Source organism: Chiloscyllium punctatum, chromosome 26, assembly GCF_047496795.1.
Source record: "Chiloscyllium punctatum isolate Juve2018m chromosome 26, sChiPun1.3, whole genome shotgun sequence".
Classification (NCBI taxonomy): Eukaryota; Metazoa; Chordata; class Chondrichthyes; order Orectolobiformes; family Hemiscylliidae; genus Chiloscyllium; species Chiloscyllium punctatum.
Window position 1 is genome coordinate 22,963,975 of NC_092764.1, and position 15,594 is coordinate 22,979,568.

The following is a 15,594-nucleotide window of genomic DNA, read 5'->3' on the forward strand; positions in this document are numbered from 1 at the left end:
TCAATCTATCATTATTAGCTATGCCCTCAGCTGTATAATCTCGAAGTTCAGAGATTTCTTTTCTAACCATCTCTACCTCGCTTAAAGCAATTTTCTTAAAACACTATGTGAGCAAGCTTTTGCTCACCAGAGAAGTTCAGTGTGATGAGATCGGAAGATGGAATAGAGCATAACTCAAAAATACTCTGGGAACAGAGATGGGGATGGCTTAATGGCCCATGTATGAGATGGGGTTATCAGAAGGCTGCATCAGTTTTGCAACAGAGACTATAAGGCTTTGGTCTAGCTCCATCCAGAACAATGAATCCAGTTTTAGTCCCTTCACATGGTAGAGCACATAGAAGCTCTGTATAAAGTTCAGAGGAGCATTACTGAAGTGATAAGTAATTTAAGGGCCCTTAGTTAACAGCATGGGCTGGTGGAGTGTAGATCTTTATTTTGGCAAAGCTTAAAATTCAAGGAGACTTGTACTCAATTCTCTAAAATAATGAAATGATGTAACTAGGGCATAGGCTATACAAGCTAGTTGGATTGGGATAGAAATAAGATTCAGTTGAGAAATCGGTTATGAAAGCAAAAAACAAGTTTTGATATTGAAGGCCATTTGTTACAGCATCAGAAACCTCTGGAAAGGTATTGGCATGTGTATTTTTCATGAGCAGGATGAATTCCTGAGAGGGGCAATTAAAACTGAACGTAGAAGGCAAATGACTTTAAGGCAACAGAGTCAAAGAGCTATCGCACTTGTTTGGCTGACTTGGTCAACTTTGGCATAAGACAGAAACTATCAGTTGTTGCATCCATGTTGGTACTGACATTTCACCCTTTCATCTTGACTTTTTGAAAGTTTACATGCTGTCTGAGAAAATAATTTGTTATATTGCTCACAGCAGTCAGAAGTCACATGACACCAGGTTATAGTCCAACAGGTTAATTTGAAACCGCAAGCTTTCAGACCACTGCCTCTTTGCCCTTCACCTGATGAAGGAGCAGCTCTCCGAAAGCTTGTGATTTCAAATAAACCTGTTGGACTATAACTTGGTGTCATGTGACTTCTGACGTTGTCCATCCCAGTCCAACACCAGCACCTGCACATCATCGCTAATATAGACAGTGGTTAAGAATCAATCAAGGATAATCCATTATAAATGAATAGAGAATTTAGATGAAACAGGTGTAGCTCTAAAAGTTGTTGCTTTAGAAGGTGGGAGAGATGGTGTCATTCATTATTTTTAAGGCAGAGATAGATGGATTATTGCTGTGCAAGGGAATCAAAGTTTACCCACAGTAGAGAACTTGAAACATTAGATCAGACATGATCTTATTGAATAGTGGAGCAGGCTCAAGGGGCGGAATGTCCTACTTGTACTCCTAATTTATACATTGGTATGTAAATTGGGAATAAATTCCATTGCAGAAAGGGTTGCCTTTGGTACACTATTAAAATTTCAGTTGAATAATACAGAGAAACAACTAATTAATCTTTCACAGCATTGCATTATTTATTGATTTTCAGGCCTTTTTTTAACTGAAATTTTTTTATTGTTAGTTTGGGATTGGACTATGTATCTGTTCATTTCCTTGGAGATTTTAATTTTTGACTATTTAGTTGCTTTTTTCTAGACAAATAAAAGGCAAATACTTAACATTTCTTTACTTATGTTGTGATTTTCTAGGAATTTTAATAATTCACAAGCAAATCGTTTTTTGTACTGTGAACATGTACATCGATGACCCAGATTTTGTGCTCAGAGTTAAAATGACATTGTACGTTGCAGACCTCCGCCCAGAAATACCCAGGAAGTTGTATATCACAAATTTTATCTTTTTTCCCATTTTAGTTACATTCTGACCCGAGTTGTGGGAAACTCATGGAACGAGTAGGCTAAGTAGCAAATCACACTGAGGAATTCTCACAGACAGCAAACTAGGAGGTAAAGAGCAATGATTATTGTTCAATTTTTAATGATTTTACACAGAGTGTAAGGTCTGACATTACACATGAGAGAAGAATATGAAATGTTATCTACAAAATATTTTATCAAGGAAAACATGAACATTTCATAATTTTTCAGGGCCAGAGCAGTTGTAAGAGTTGCTATGAGCTGGATTCTATGTTAAGCCTTTGCTAGGCTAGCTATAATGTTCAGGACAACCTGCCTTTAATTATTATGAGGAAAAAAAACCATTTGCATCTCCAGGAAGACTTCCCAATCAGAGCTGTTGATCAGTTTGTATCTGGGAGATTAGATGAGACTGATGGCCATGGTTGGTGTTGCAGGTACATCAAGGATACAGTGATGAAGCTGGACGTTAAGGTAAGTCCAAGATCTTTTTGTTGCCAGGCGATCAGACCCCAGTCTGTTGTGAAGCAGGGTTGGGGATTGAGGGTGGTGGCATGTTGGTTGGTGTGGATGGTGAGGGGTGGATGTATGGGTCACAGCTGTGGCAGGGGGGTTCCTCCAATTAATTCTAGTTAGCCAGGATGGAGGCCTTTCACTAAGTAGCATTCCACAGGGTTAAACTTGTTGGGTGCACATTGGGGTAGATAGAGTGTGGTGCTGGAAAAGGCACAGCAGGTCAGGCAGCATCTGAGGAGCAGGAGAGTCAGTGTTTCAAGCAGGATCCTTCATCATAAAGGGCTTATGCCCAAAACGTCAGCTCTCCTGCTCCTCAGATGCTGCCTGACCTGTTGTGCTTTTTCCAGTACCACACTCTATCTACTCTGACTCTCCAGCATCTGTAATCCTCACTATCTCCTGGGTACACATTGGACACAGGCCTCACCAATGACCTACAGTTATTTTAATCAAGCTGCTCAGACAGTGTATGACATATCTCTGCAGTGGGTGGGTCTAGAACCCTTACTTTCTGGCTCGGAGGAAAGGACATTTATACTACACCACCGGAATCCCTGTCACCTATTTCATCAGAATAGTGATGAGATATAGCCTTTAATTGTACCTTAATTGTCCACCTAAGTGCCTCAATTAGGCCAACCAACTGATACCTTTATGCTACCATAAAATGAAGGTAGGTGTATGAGTGAACTGGCAGCAGGCAGACACCAATGGTACGCTGCCCTAGTGTATGGGTCCACCACCTGGTTTCCTCTGGACACATAACATTTAACTCCATGACTTAGTAAGCTAGATGCACCTCACTCAATGGGGTCTAAATTGTTGGAGTAAAAACAAAATAATCTGGAATTATTCAGAAGATCTGGTAGCATCTGTGGAGAGATGAACATGAGTATTGTTTTGTTGTTGCCAGACCTGCTGAGTATCTCCAGCATTTCTTATTCCTTTTCCCCAGATTTCCAGCATCCATAGTAATTTACTCTTCTAACATTTTCAACAACTTTTACAGTGAGCGTTATAGTGTAAAATCAGGCCAATTGTACCATATTTCTGAGATTTCCATGTTCATGGACCTGTATAATAAGCTCCATTCAGGAGCACAAAATCAAACCAATTACTGCCACTCCTCAGTATCTCCATTCAACAAATGCTGCTAGACGTGCTGAATTTCTCCAGTATTGTCTTTTATTTCAAATCTCCAGAGTCCGCAGTATTATGCTTTTGCAAGAAAAAAACCAAGGTTTCACAGTCATAATGATTAATGCTAACAATCTCACCATCATTATAACTTCAAGTTGTGGGTAAATCATTCGTTTGAGATGAACAACCTGTGGTTCCAGTTTCATCACAAACACATCGCGACAAGGTGAGTTGGTTTTTGAAGCTGTACCGAACCTGCAGTGCAGGAACCTCCATCTTGTTTCAGTGTCTCCAAGTGACAAAAGGATCGAGTGGAATCTCCTCAGCATCTGAACAATGTGTCAAGTCATTTGTGAAAATACGATGAGATCAGAAGAAATGAGATTCCCCACTTTGAGAAAAAAAAATCCGACTCTGCAACCAGGTTTAAAATGACAAGATGAAATTTTGCTATTTTTATTTACACATTCTTCTGCCTGGCATTAGTACCTGATATAATTTCATTGTTATATGTTTTCCTATTCTCCCAATGACAGAGAGAAGCAAGATTGCAACCATTTGCTTCATGAAAGAGCGGATACTGGCAACTCCAGCTCATAGCTTGCTCCTCCATCTTGGTTCGCAATGTCTCGAGGCCTGCTCTATGAAGTGATTGCCTGCACCCTCCATCTATGACTTGTAACAGCCTCTCCTCCCAACTCATGGTATATCTCCAACCCAATTAGCTACAGTTCTCCACTTTGGCTCTGCACTTTGACTTGAAATGGCATCTTCAGTCAGGAGTTTCAGGCACAGTAAATCAAGTAGGCTATCTAGTACCAGTCCAGAGGCTTGGATATGGTCAATTGAATGCTTGGGGTTGTCAGGGTCAGGGGCCCATGTCACTACCGTCTGCAACATCAGCCATAGTCAATCGTGTCTGTTTAGTGCAAGCAATCTGATTATTTATGGTGAGTCAGTCAGGGAGCTGCACAGAGATCAGTCAGAGACACAGTCACCAATCGGGCTGTCTGCCCAAGTTAGTCAGGGGATGAGCTACGATCAGTCTTCGGGGACAGCTCAATGAAAGTGAAGCTGGATCACCAGGGGCCTCTGCTGTGGTAGGAATGCTGTGGAAATCAATTCAGGAGATTGAAGGCAGCATTCTGGGATGCAGATGGATCAATAATAGTGAACAGGGCAACTCAACATGCAGAGGGGAGTGGGAGAAGAGATGACAGTGCATTCGAGGAGATGGATTGTCAGAGTTTGCAATGATGGGCACAACCACCTTGGCTTTGACAGAGGAACAGTATATCACAATGATTGCCATGACTAAGCAGCAGGGCCAACACTCAGTGAACAATGTTGGGAGAAGCAGTCCTAAATCAATGAAGTATACAGGACATGTGGAAGCTCAGTGCTGAAGGGATCAACAAAGATTGCAAGTAAGAAATGCACATGAAAGTGTGTAGGGTGGGCCTGAGTTCCTTGATCATTTGGTTGAGCTTGAGACTCGCTGTGTGTGTCCTATGAAGTCTTCAATGCTCAGCGAATTATAAATTAGCGATGAAAATGGAAAATGGCTGTGACCACAACCGAAGTGTGAAAAGTATGTGCTTTGTTTTCCCTTTTTCTGACCATGTTATTGGCAATGTGAGAACATTCAAGGGAAATTGTGTTAATCAGGCTCTTACAAAGTAGAAGTTGAAGTCATCTGTAATCATAGTAACCTGCAAACTACATGGATACAGTGTCGAATAATGTAAGATACAAGTCTTGGTCAGAAGCAATCTTGACTACATCCTTGGTCATTACACATTGATCAGAGTCATCTCTGTGAAGCATAAAGACTCACACAAGACCTTTAAAATGGCATCTGCAGACCACAATTCACAAAGACAACCAAAGCTCATAGACTGTGCAAGAGCATGGAGCTGATTCTTCTCAAGTCGAATTATTCATCAACATTCTCTTACATGTAATGCTACTTTTCTTGGGTGATGTGGAGAAGTGTAGGTGTGGGTGTAAGGATGAGAGTGGGATGGAGTTACAGGGTACCAATAATCAGAGAGCACATACAATCTCCTACCAATCTTCGTGAGATGGCTCACAAAGTATTCATCATTGGATGAAGGTCTCTGTGTCAAATGTCCAGGTACAAGCATTCCATGTCCCTTCTTGACATGTCCTCCCTGGCTCAGTGTTGGAAAGATTATGTTAAACCATCATTTGAGAGTGATTTGAATGCTGAATGCTCACATTACAAGGATCTCTCCTGTTTCTTATATTCCCCACAGAGATTCATTGAAGTTTGACCCATGGATCAATGCACTTCCAATAAACCTGATAAGAGTGCTCTCCTCATTCAGCTAAAATTGAATCTTTGCATGGGCAAAATATTTCCTGTGACAAACACAGCTTAATTATTTGATGAACCAACAGCAGACTGCCTGATCTGACAAATGACAGTGGTGGCTGATTGGAAAGTATTGCTTGTCAGATTTAGATTCTGTTTTGCTTGGAGCACTCCCATATGCATTATCACTAAATTGGCCTTTAGTGTTTCAACTGAGTGAAATTTCTCAGGAACTAATCAGTTCTGTACCCTACTGAGCCACTGAAAAAGGTTACTCTATCTTTCCTACTCTTCTTTTCCCTTCAGACACTTATGACAGGGAACAAATAAATGTTGTTTGGTACCAAAATGTAATAATGATAATAACCCTTAAGCTTGTGAAATTAAGAGTAACAACAATGGGGTGAAATTACATTGAACTAAATAAAAGCAATAAGAACCTTCTTTTTAAGACACTGTGTGAAACTTGGTGCAGATATTAAATTGGATTCTGCAATCTACAGAAAATGGTTAGTATTGTGAACATTATGTTTTGATTCTAGGAGTCATTGTACAATTTTATTTGTTATGGTTATTAAGGTTTGGCTTCCAGATTTGTTAAACTGGTATGTAAAATTGAATTGGGGAGGGGAAGATATACAAAGATGAGGGCTGCACACTAATGGTATGACTTCTTTGATTTGCATTGTCATAAGAAATTCATCAAAAATATTAGCTTTTGCATGATGACACACAATGATTATTGAAAATGTGTTTATTTAAAATAAGATTTTTTTTGGTGTCCAGGAAGCAACTTAAACCTTGCCCTGGAGTCCTTACAAGAAATGGATTGAGTTGGTATAAAGTTGGAAAGTTACTAATTCCAATTAATACCAACATGTTTTCTTAGCTTGATGAGGTTGTGGCCACTTCAGAGACTGTGGGTTTAAATGATGGCTTCATTACATTCTGAGGAGGCATATCCTGGCCACCCAGCATCAGTTTCCAAAGGTGCTCCAGTCACAAGCTTAAAAAAAGAGGTTGTCAGCATAACGCTGAGAATGAAATTCATTTCCAATTCATTCTTTAGTCATAATTCAGACTAGTTCATCATTAAAATAATTATTTTCTACATTATAACAATTCAAAAATACCATGATTAGCTGCAAATGCTTTTAGATATCCTGAAGTCTTGAATGTTGCAATTAAAATGTAAACTTTCCTTTTTTTCCCCTCCTATGTGACTTCAGCTGTGATCAAAGAACAAAAAGGCTTGAATGCAATGTTGCGAATGTCTTATCAGAGATTAGAATGTTCTTTTCCCCAAGATGAATGTGGGAAACAAGTAGTGATCGAAAGCAATTTATGCGATGCCCTTTAGTGGCAAACATTTCGCAATAATTCACTCCATTGAAAATATTCTGGAATATACCTGAATAAAAGTGTGGATGCATTTTATGAATCAATGAAAAATGCAATTGGATGGGTTGTTAAATGAGTATCCTGGCCAATACCACTAGTTTCCAACTGGGTAATTTTGAAAGGGAACTGTGATTTGTGGGCTGAAAGCAGAGTAGGTAAAATTTTGAAGATTGCTTGGAATTTTTAGATATAGCAGTTCCCAATTTACAAATCTCCAACTTACGAACAAGATCCCATACAGATATGCATTGATACTAATTCTAAAGATCGAACTTGCAAATGTTTGCTCATACGTACGAGTGACTATTTTATATTGTACTCCACTGTGTTCCAACTTGCATACAAATCGACCTGTGAATGTACTCAGGAATGGAACCTGCTTGTAACTCCAGGATTGCCTGTAATTACAATAGGAGGCTAAATGTCAAGTTTTATTGTGGGGCTTTTATTGGACTTACAGCTTCCAGGAAAAATGGCATAATTGAGGGAAGACCTATGTTGGTGCAACTTGAAAAAGGTGTTTAAAATAAATAGCATCAGCCTTAAATTATAAAGTAAAGGAACCAAAGCAGCATAATTCTGAAGAAGGGTCACTGAATCTGAAACATTAACTCTGCTTTCTCTCCACAGATGCTGTCAGACCTACTGAGTTTCTCCTGCAATTTATGTTCTTGTTTCACACTTCCAGCATCTGAATTCTTTGTTTTATTTGCAAACAAATACTGCCAAGTTTTAGTGAGCTCATGAAAGTTTGAGTCACTTGTGTTTTTGCTTGAAATATGGACTGGAAGAAACCTTCATAAAAATGTTAACAATGTGGTCACATGACAAGCAAGTGAGGTCTGCAGATTTTGGAGGTCAGAGTCGAGAGTGTGGTGCTGGAAAAGCACAGCAGGTCAGGCAGCATCTGAGGAGCAGGAGAATCGATGTTTCGGGCAAAAGCCCTTCATCAAGAATTATGTCATGATATCCACACATGATAAGCAGAGACAAAGAACTAAATCAAAGAAGAGAGAAAAATGGGAAAGCCCCTGCAGACTCTTTACAAGGCACAATGTAAAAGGCAGCACTATGGGAACACACCCTGAGCTGTGTTAATGTTGGCCAACAAGATCATTTAACAAAAAATGTTGAAAAAAATATTGGCACGCAAGTCACAAGCAGTATTTCCATGGTAGCCTGTGTCTGTTGACACAAAAGTGGTTGCCATTTGTGCAAGTACAAAGGAAGGCTTAGAAACATTATTAAATCTGCCAGATCTATCATATTTTAATTCTGTTATTAATTCAATAATGCAAGTATTCCTATTCATTACACTTGAAGAGCCCACAGTCTTAACACTTTATTGTATTTTTCTTTTATTTTAGAAACACACAAGTATCCATCTTATAAAAACAATACTTTTTTAAAGAAGAAAAAAAACTCAATACCTGAATGCATACTGAAGAACTTATTTTCATTTTGAAGACTAAAAATACTCATAAATCAACTTCTTCGCTTAGGCAAAAATCAAACAAACACCTCTTTCCTTCCTCCACTGAACTCCTTAAGACACTCAACTCTTGTATTCATTTACATTGCTAAATCAAACACCTACCTCACTCAGTCAATGAGGATCTAGTTTCAGTCGGCTCTTAATTAGGCTGCTTTGACCATGCACCCCTTGGATATAAGCTTGCTCAAAGCTTACAACTAGAAAATTTTAAACTTCAGATTTCACTTTAAGGTCAACTATAAATTGCAATCTAAATTAGTTTGAAAAATTGAAGATTTTAATAAGTTTTTTACCCAGTTAATACATGCACTCTATCCAAGACACCATCCATAAGACGAAAGTCAGGAATGTGATAAATGATTTTTAAAAAAATCACTTAAGCACTAATTTATAGAGGGTAATAAAATATAACACATAATTTGAATTCTGTAATGAAAAGCATGATTTTTTTACATTTTGTTAAGAGTTTGAATTTAAAATTCTATGGAGGTTGGTCTATTTTTATGAAAGGTTTAAAAATTAAAAAGGTTAGTCTTTTCAGAACCAGGATTTTGCTGTGTGTCAGAAAGCAAATGACGAAAATCCTCTTGGAGTGTTGATGAAAGTTAGTTTATACATGGAGGATTATCATGAGAGAGACAGAAAGCATCAGCAAGTTTTATTTTAAAAATCAATTCACAGCTTTTTAGTCAGTTTGAAGGAGACCTGACTGAAGTTAAATGCAAGTATAGTCTTTCATAGAAAAGCAGATTTTTCAGAGTAGTGAGGAAATAAATTATCTCCGTGAAAGAGTACTCTTTCAAAACTGGAAGCAAAACTTCCAGACCAGGAGTGTTTTGTTAGTCCTCTGCAGATCATTGAAAGATATGGCAAGTCTTTGCTCTCAGTTGTGCAAGTGGTCAAGTATAAAGCTAGTACTGAGAAGAAGCACAGTATAGATTTAAAAGGGAAGGAAAACCTTTGGATTTTGATAAATTGTAAAATGATGATATTGAATAATAGGTGCCATTTGATTTGCTGTGCGTTTTGAAACCTTTCAAACTTTGTTACAGTTAGATAGTTCGGTTTGGTCTATTTTGTGTAATTAACTTCTGTTTTACTGTTAAAACCAAATCTGTATATTTATGTTCTAATGAAAAATCATCAAATTAAAGAAACACAAAGTGTGAGCTATCAAGCCAAATTTAATTCTGGATTGGGCTCCTATTATTGGGCTCCTCAAAGCACTTCCTAATTGCTTGTTGTGACTCCATTTTCTTTTCTCCGTTTCATTTGCAAGAGCATCCAGATCTCACTAAATTACAACATTTCTCACATGTTCATGATTTTAAAAACAGCCTGCATTTCTGTTTTTCCAATCAAAGTGAATAACAGAACTATTCTTCACATTATATGCTTCGTTGAAGTCTCACATTTGGCATCCATACAAACATTGGGACTAAATATTAGGTCTACTTTGAGGCTCTGTTGATAGCACACTCACCTCTAAGTCACCAGTTTCAAGGTTCAGGGTACTCTCCAGAATGAGTACAAAGATCAAAGTTGCTGTTCCAGTGCAGTACTGAGGGAGAATTGCCCCGTCGGGTTGCCATCTTTTAGATGAGATATGAGACCAAGGTCCCATCTGCCTGCTTGGGTGGATGTAAAAGATTCCATGGCACTATTTTGAAGAAGATCAACTACAAGAGGGCACAGCTTCAAGGTCAGAGGGCGAATGTTTATGGGAGAAGTATGGGGAAAGTTTTTCATGCAGAGGGTGGTGGGCACCTGGAACACACTGTCAGTGGAAGCAGGCACATTAACAATATATAAGGAGTATCTTGATTGAGACATGAACAAGACGTGAACAAAGGGAAAGAAACCAGGCATGGGCAATAAGTAACAGAATAAGGAATGGGAATTGGTGAAGGCTTGGTGGGCCAAAGGGCGTGTTCCTGTGCACAAGTGTTACCAGCATCACAGGAAATGTATCATTTGATCATGATCATGTGGCTGTTTGTGAAAACTTCCTGAGCAGAAATTAGCTGCTGCGCTCATTACACTTGAAAAAGTACTCCATTAGCTATAAAATGATTTGAGGCATACAGTGGTTGTGAGAGATGCTATAGAAATGCAAACATATTTTTCTTCAATAACATACAGACCTTAAATTAGGTTATTAAATTTAGATTTTGCACCTTGAACAACTATTTATTTAGCATATGTTACCCCATCAAACATCTGCTACAATATTATTTACATCAATTATTTTGAAACAGAAAGGCATTATTCATAATATAATGTGGAATTAGATTTGTAATTTCAAAGGGAATACACAAATGATGATTTAGTGTGTTTTAATAACTTGGTCTCAAATATTACAAACAAATCAATTAAGAGATGATTGTTCATGAGCAAGCATCTGACTTAACAAATTACAATGTGAAGGATTGAGCTATCAATAGGTTGTCAATTCATTTTTTTCTTTTTAATAGTTTCACTCACTTCCCTGTTATTTGAATAGTTCATTAAAGGTATACCATTTTCACTGAATAACTCTGGTAACAGCTTGCATTCATACAGCATCTTTAGTACTGGAAAATATCCAAGCGATTTAGTCAGAATGTAATCATGTTAATGTTGACACCCAGAATGAGAACAATATGTTAGGATGGCTGATTAAAAACTTGGTGAAAGGGACAGGTTTTGAGGAGGATTCTGAAAACAGAGGAAAGAGGGAAATAGATGGCTGAAGAAATGGCTGCCAATATAATGCAAAGGTTACATAAGACTCTAGAGTTCTCTAAAGGACTTCAGAGACATTAGTATGGAAAGGAGAACATGCAAACATAAAAATTAGGAATATGTCATTCAACATTTAAACCTGTTCCACTATTCAATAAGATCATAGCTGAACTGTTACTGTTTCAAATTTCACATTTCCAAATAGCCCTGATAATTTCTGATTGGCTTGCCCAACATGAATCTAACCACCTCCACCTTAAAAACATTCAATTACTACACTTCTGTCACCTTCTGAGGCAGAGAGTTCCAAAGTTGCACAATCCCATGAATGAAATCTGTGCTCTAATTTTCAGATGTTTCTTTCTCCACCGAGGAGTTTCTCCTGTGGTTTCTGTTTTTATTTCAGGTCTCTCATGCACCCCTATTGTGCTTTGCTGGCAGCATTTGTGGAGAGAGAATCAGAGTCAATACTTCAAGATCAATAATACTCTTCAAGCGTCATATTGGACTAGAAATGTTAACACATTAAAGGACTTTGGAGAGAGAAAGGGAAGTTGGAGGTATGGTATTTTGGAAGGTCAGAGACATCAAGTGGATGATGATAATAGATTTGAATGAGAGGGAGACCACGTGCGGGTCGGGTACGATTTGGCGCCCATCACTTGGCACCGCCATTTTGGTTCCAAATTGTTTTGGCGCTCATTACTTTGGCGCTGAGTTGTTTTGGCACCTTTGTCATATCTTGAATAAATTGCTAACATTGTAATGAATAGGTTAAAAATAATGAATGAAAAAAAAATTAGGTTTATTTCTTACAGTGCAATAAAAACGAATTTCTTACAATGCTTCTAAAACAATTCAACAAATAAAATGATTATAAATAATTTAATGCATTTCATAGTTGTAGGCCAAACCATGCAAATATTCCAATGGTTTCTGTGAATCAAACTGTTGTATAATATTCAAAATGCGTTCATCGGCCCTAATGTATTTCAGGCATTTTCGATTTGGAGTATTCCCGGCAATCAGCTGTTCATAATAGGCATCACACCCTTTCTAAATTCTCCTCATACCATCGATGAATTTCATACAACAGGATGGTCAATTCCTAATTCTGCATATACTTTTCTGTGTGCAGCTTCAGCATGATTGTCTGTTCGGTCCTCACCAGCTATGGTTCAACTGTACAGATTCCACATTTCTGTAGGAAAGGGTGGCGAACGTCCGTCCATTGCCTCGTCTCACTGGCCTCCCAACATAATCATCTTCGAACCAATTTATTAGTGGCTGAGGTTCACCAGGTAAGTCTTCCGACAAAGCATTGATGTGGACATCCATGTGGGAAACTGGTACAAACCGTAGCGCGACGATCATTTTAGCTTTTAACGTGAAGTCAGGATCATTGTTATATAAATGTTGGGAGCCCAAGGTGTTTCATATACTTATGAATATGATGTGTCAAATGGAAGAAACAGCCTTTCAGCTCCACTCCCGGAAAACATTCTTCCATTGCAGAAAAAGCTGTGTGTTCATAACCACAATAATATATGCCTTTCGGCTGTAAATCTGGTAGCAAATCAGTTATCATCTGGGACATTCTAACGTATCTTACTCGATGCTTATTAGGTAATAAAGCATATAATACAGGAAAAACTCCTCCGTGCTTTCTTGCCATAATAACGTAAACCTAAGAAAATAACAGAGGAGATATCTTAAATGTCCCATCCGCATACCAGACTTCCGAATCACGTACAAAAAACTACCCAACTCTTTCGACCCAAAATTAAAATTCTCTCACCTTCTCGACCACTATTGCCAATTTAAAAAGTCTTCACATTGACCATTGCTCGTCACATAAAACTTGTACTCGTCACAGATCACTAACTCTTTCGAACTAACAGGATTTGGAGGAGCAGAATTAATTTGATTTCGTTTTCTTCGTACCATTTTTCTTTCGTAGCGTCTGAAGTTGGAAGTGCTGCCTGAGCAGCTTGAGAACTATTTTCAATGCAAACATTTATAACTGATGACAGCACTTCAAACGTTTCCTCGGCTTTACGTTTTACACTTGTTTTGATGGTAACAACTTCCGCACTCACTGCTGAAGCACCATGAGAATGCCCGTTCACTTATTTTACTACTTCATGATTTTTATTGTGAATGCGACCTATGCACTCGTTATTTAATTCATATCTCCAAAACTTTAAAGATGGGTCACTTTTGCTACATTTATCAAACACCTATAGGTAGCCATCGTGTGAAAATTTTGGTTTGTCTCTCTTGCTTAGAATGTTTTCAGCCATTTCTGGAAATACTAAGAAAGTTGTATTACAGCTTTTTAATCTTCTGAATTGGCGCCAAAACAGCTCAGCGCAAAAGTAATGAGCGCCAAAACAGTTTAGAACCAAAAGGGCGGCGCCAAATTGTCCCATTCCGCCACCTGCAAAGTGAGGAAACATTACAATATTCATGACCAATGTTTCTAAGTGTGACACTCCTATGCTGTGATGTGGTAGTGTCGGTGTTGGACTGAGGTGGACAAGGTCAGAAGTCACATGACACCAGGTTATAGTCCAACAGGTTTATATGAAATCATAAGCTTTCAGAGCACTGCTCCTTCATCAGGTGAAGTCTGCTGGATGGTGGTCACTTGTTATGTCAGAAAGCTAGTCCTTTTCTTTGCTGAAAGCTGTTCCTTGGTTCAAAGAGACTCTGTCCTTGATTTTTTTCCAGAGGGGTAATAAACCAGGCCAGGCTCTGATTAGTCTGGTTTGGGATAGCGATGCAAAGGATTTTGAGAGGCTTTTTGCTTCTATGTAAACAGATGAGACTTCAGGCCAAAGTGGTCCTGCTTTAGAAGTGACCTATAGAATGAAAGGGGAGTGGTCAGCTCTCTAGCTGAGCAGTTTAGTTCAGTCCAGCAATGTGTGGAAACGCTCTCTTCTGCCTTTCTAACTGCAACCTGTAAACATCTGACCCTTTTTTTGCACTGTGCTTTAAAGGGGGTTTGCTTATTGGGACTAATGCGCATATTCAGATCAGCAAAATTAAGTTTAGTTTGGATAGACAGAGTTCAGTAGGGGTTATTTTTTCTGTTCTTTGTGTTTCATTGTACAATTTTGTGAATAAATTTTAAAATCTAGTAATCAACCTAGCTATCTTAATCTGGGTAATTTTCACTATACACTTACCAAAACAAATTGAAAAGTTATGGTCTGGGCTGCCTGCTTAAGAATGTTTTGAGTGGTCTGACTTTGTCCATAACAGATTGGGGGCTTGTCCAGGATTTTAAACAGCGAGTGGTAGTTGCTTGTGTCTTTCTTTCGGGTGTTGGTTTGGTTGGGTGGACAAAGCTTGGGGTAGTAATGGCTCTTTCAGTCACCAAAAGTTTTCTGAAAGTGGATGCAGTGTCTTTGGAAGTTTCACAAAAAGTGAATAAGACCAAACGTGAGGAATTAGCAGAGAAGCTGGAATTATAATTTCCTACCTCTGTGAGGAAAGGAGAGATAATTACAGCAGTAGCTCATCATTTAAATTTGCTGGAGAAACCATCAGAATCTATAGAGATGGCAAGAATTCAATTGTAAATGAAACAGCTTGAATTAGAGGCGAGAGATAAGGGAAGGGCAACAGAAATGATACAGTTTCAGTTACGATTAAAAGCAGAAGGGGGGAAAAGGGAAAGCAGAGAAAAAAAACGAGAGAGATTTTGAGCTTAAAAAACTGACACTCAAAAAGGAAAGTCAACTTAAAAGTCTGGAGATAAAAGCTGAGGGTAGGCTTGCAAATCCGAGTCTGGATTAGTGGTGCTGGAAGAGCACTGCAGTTCAGGCAGCATCCAAATAGCTTCGAAATCGATGTTTCGGACAAAAGCCCTACATCAGGAATAAAGGCAGTGAGCCTGAAGCGTGGAGAGATCCTCTAGCTTATCTCTCCACACTTCAGGCTCACTGCCTTTATTCCTGATGAAGGGCTTTTGCCCGAAATGTCGATTTCGAAGCTATTTGGATGCTGCCTGAACTGCTGTGCTCTTCCAGCACCACTAATCCAGAATCTGGTTTCCAGCATCTGCATTTATTGTTTTTACCAAGTTGCAAATCCGAGTGCTCATCCCGACTTTAAGACTTCCAGGCCAA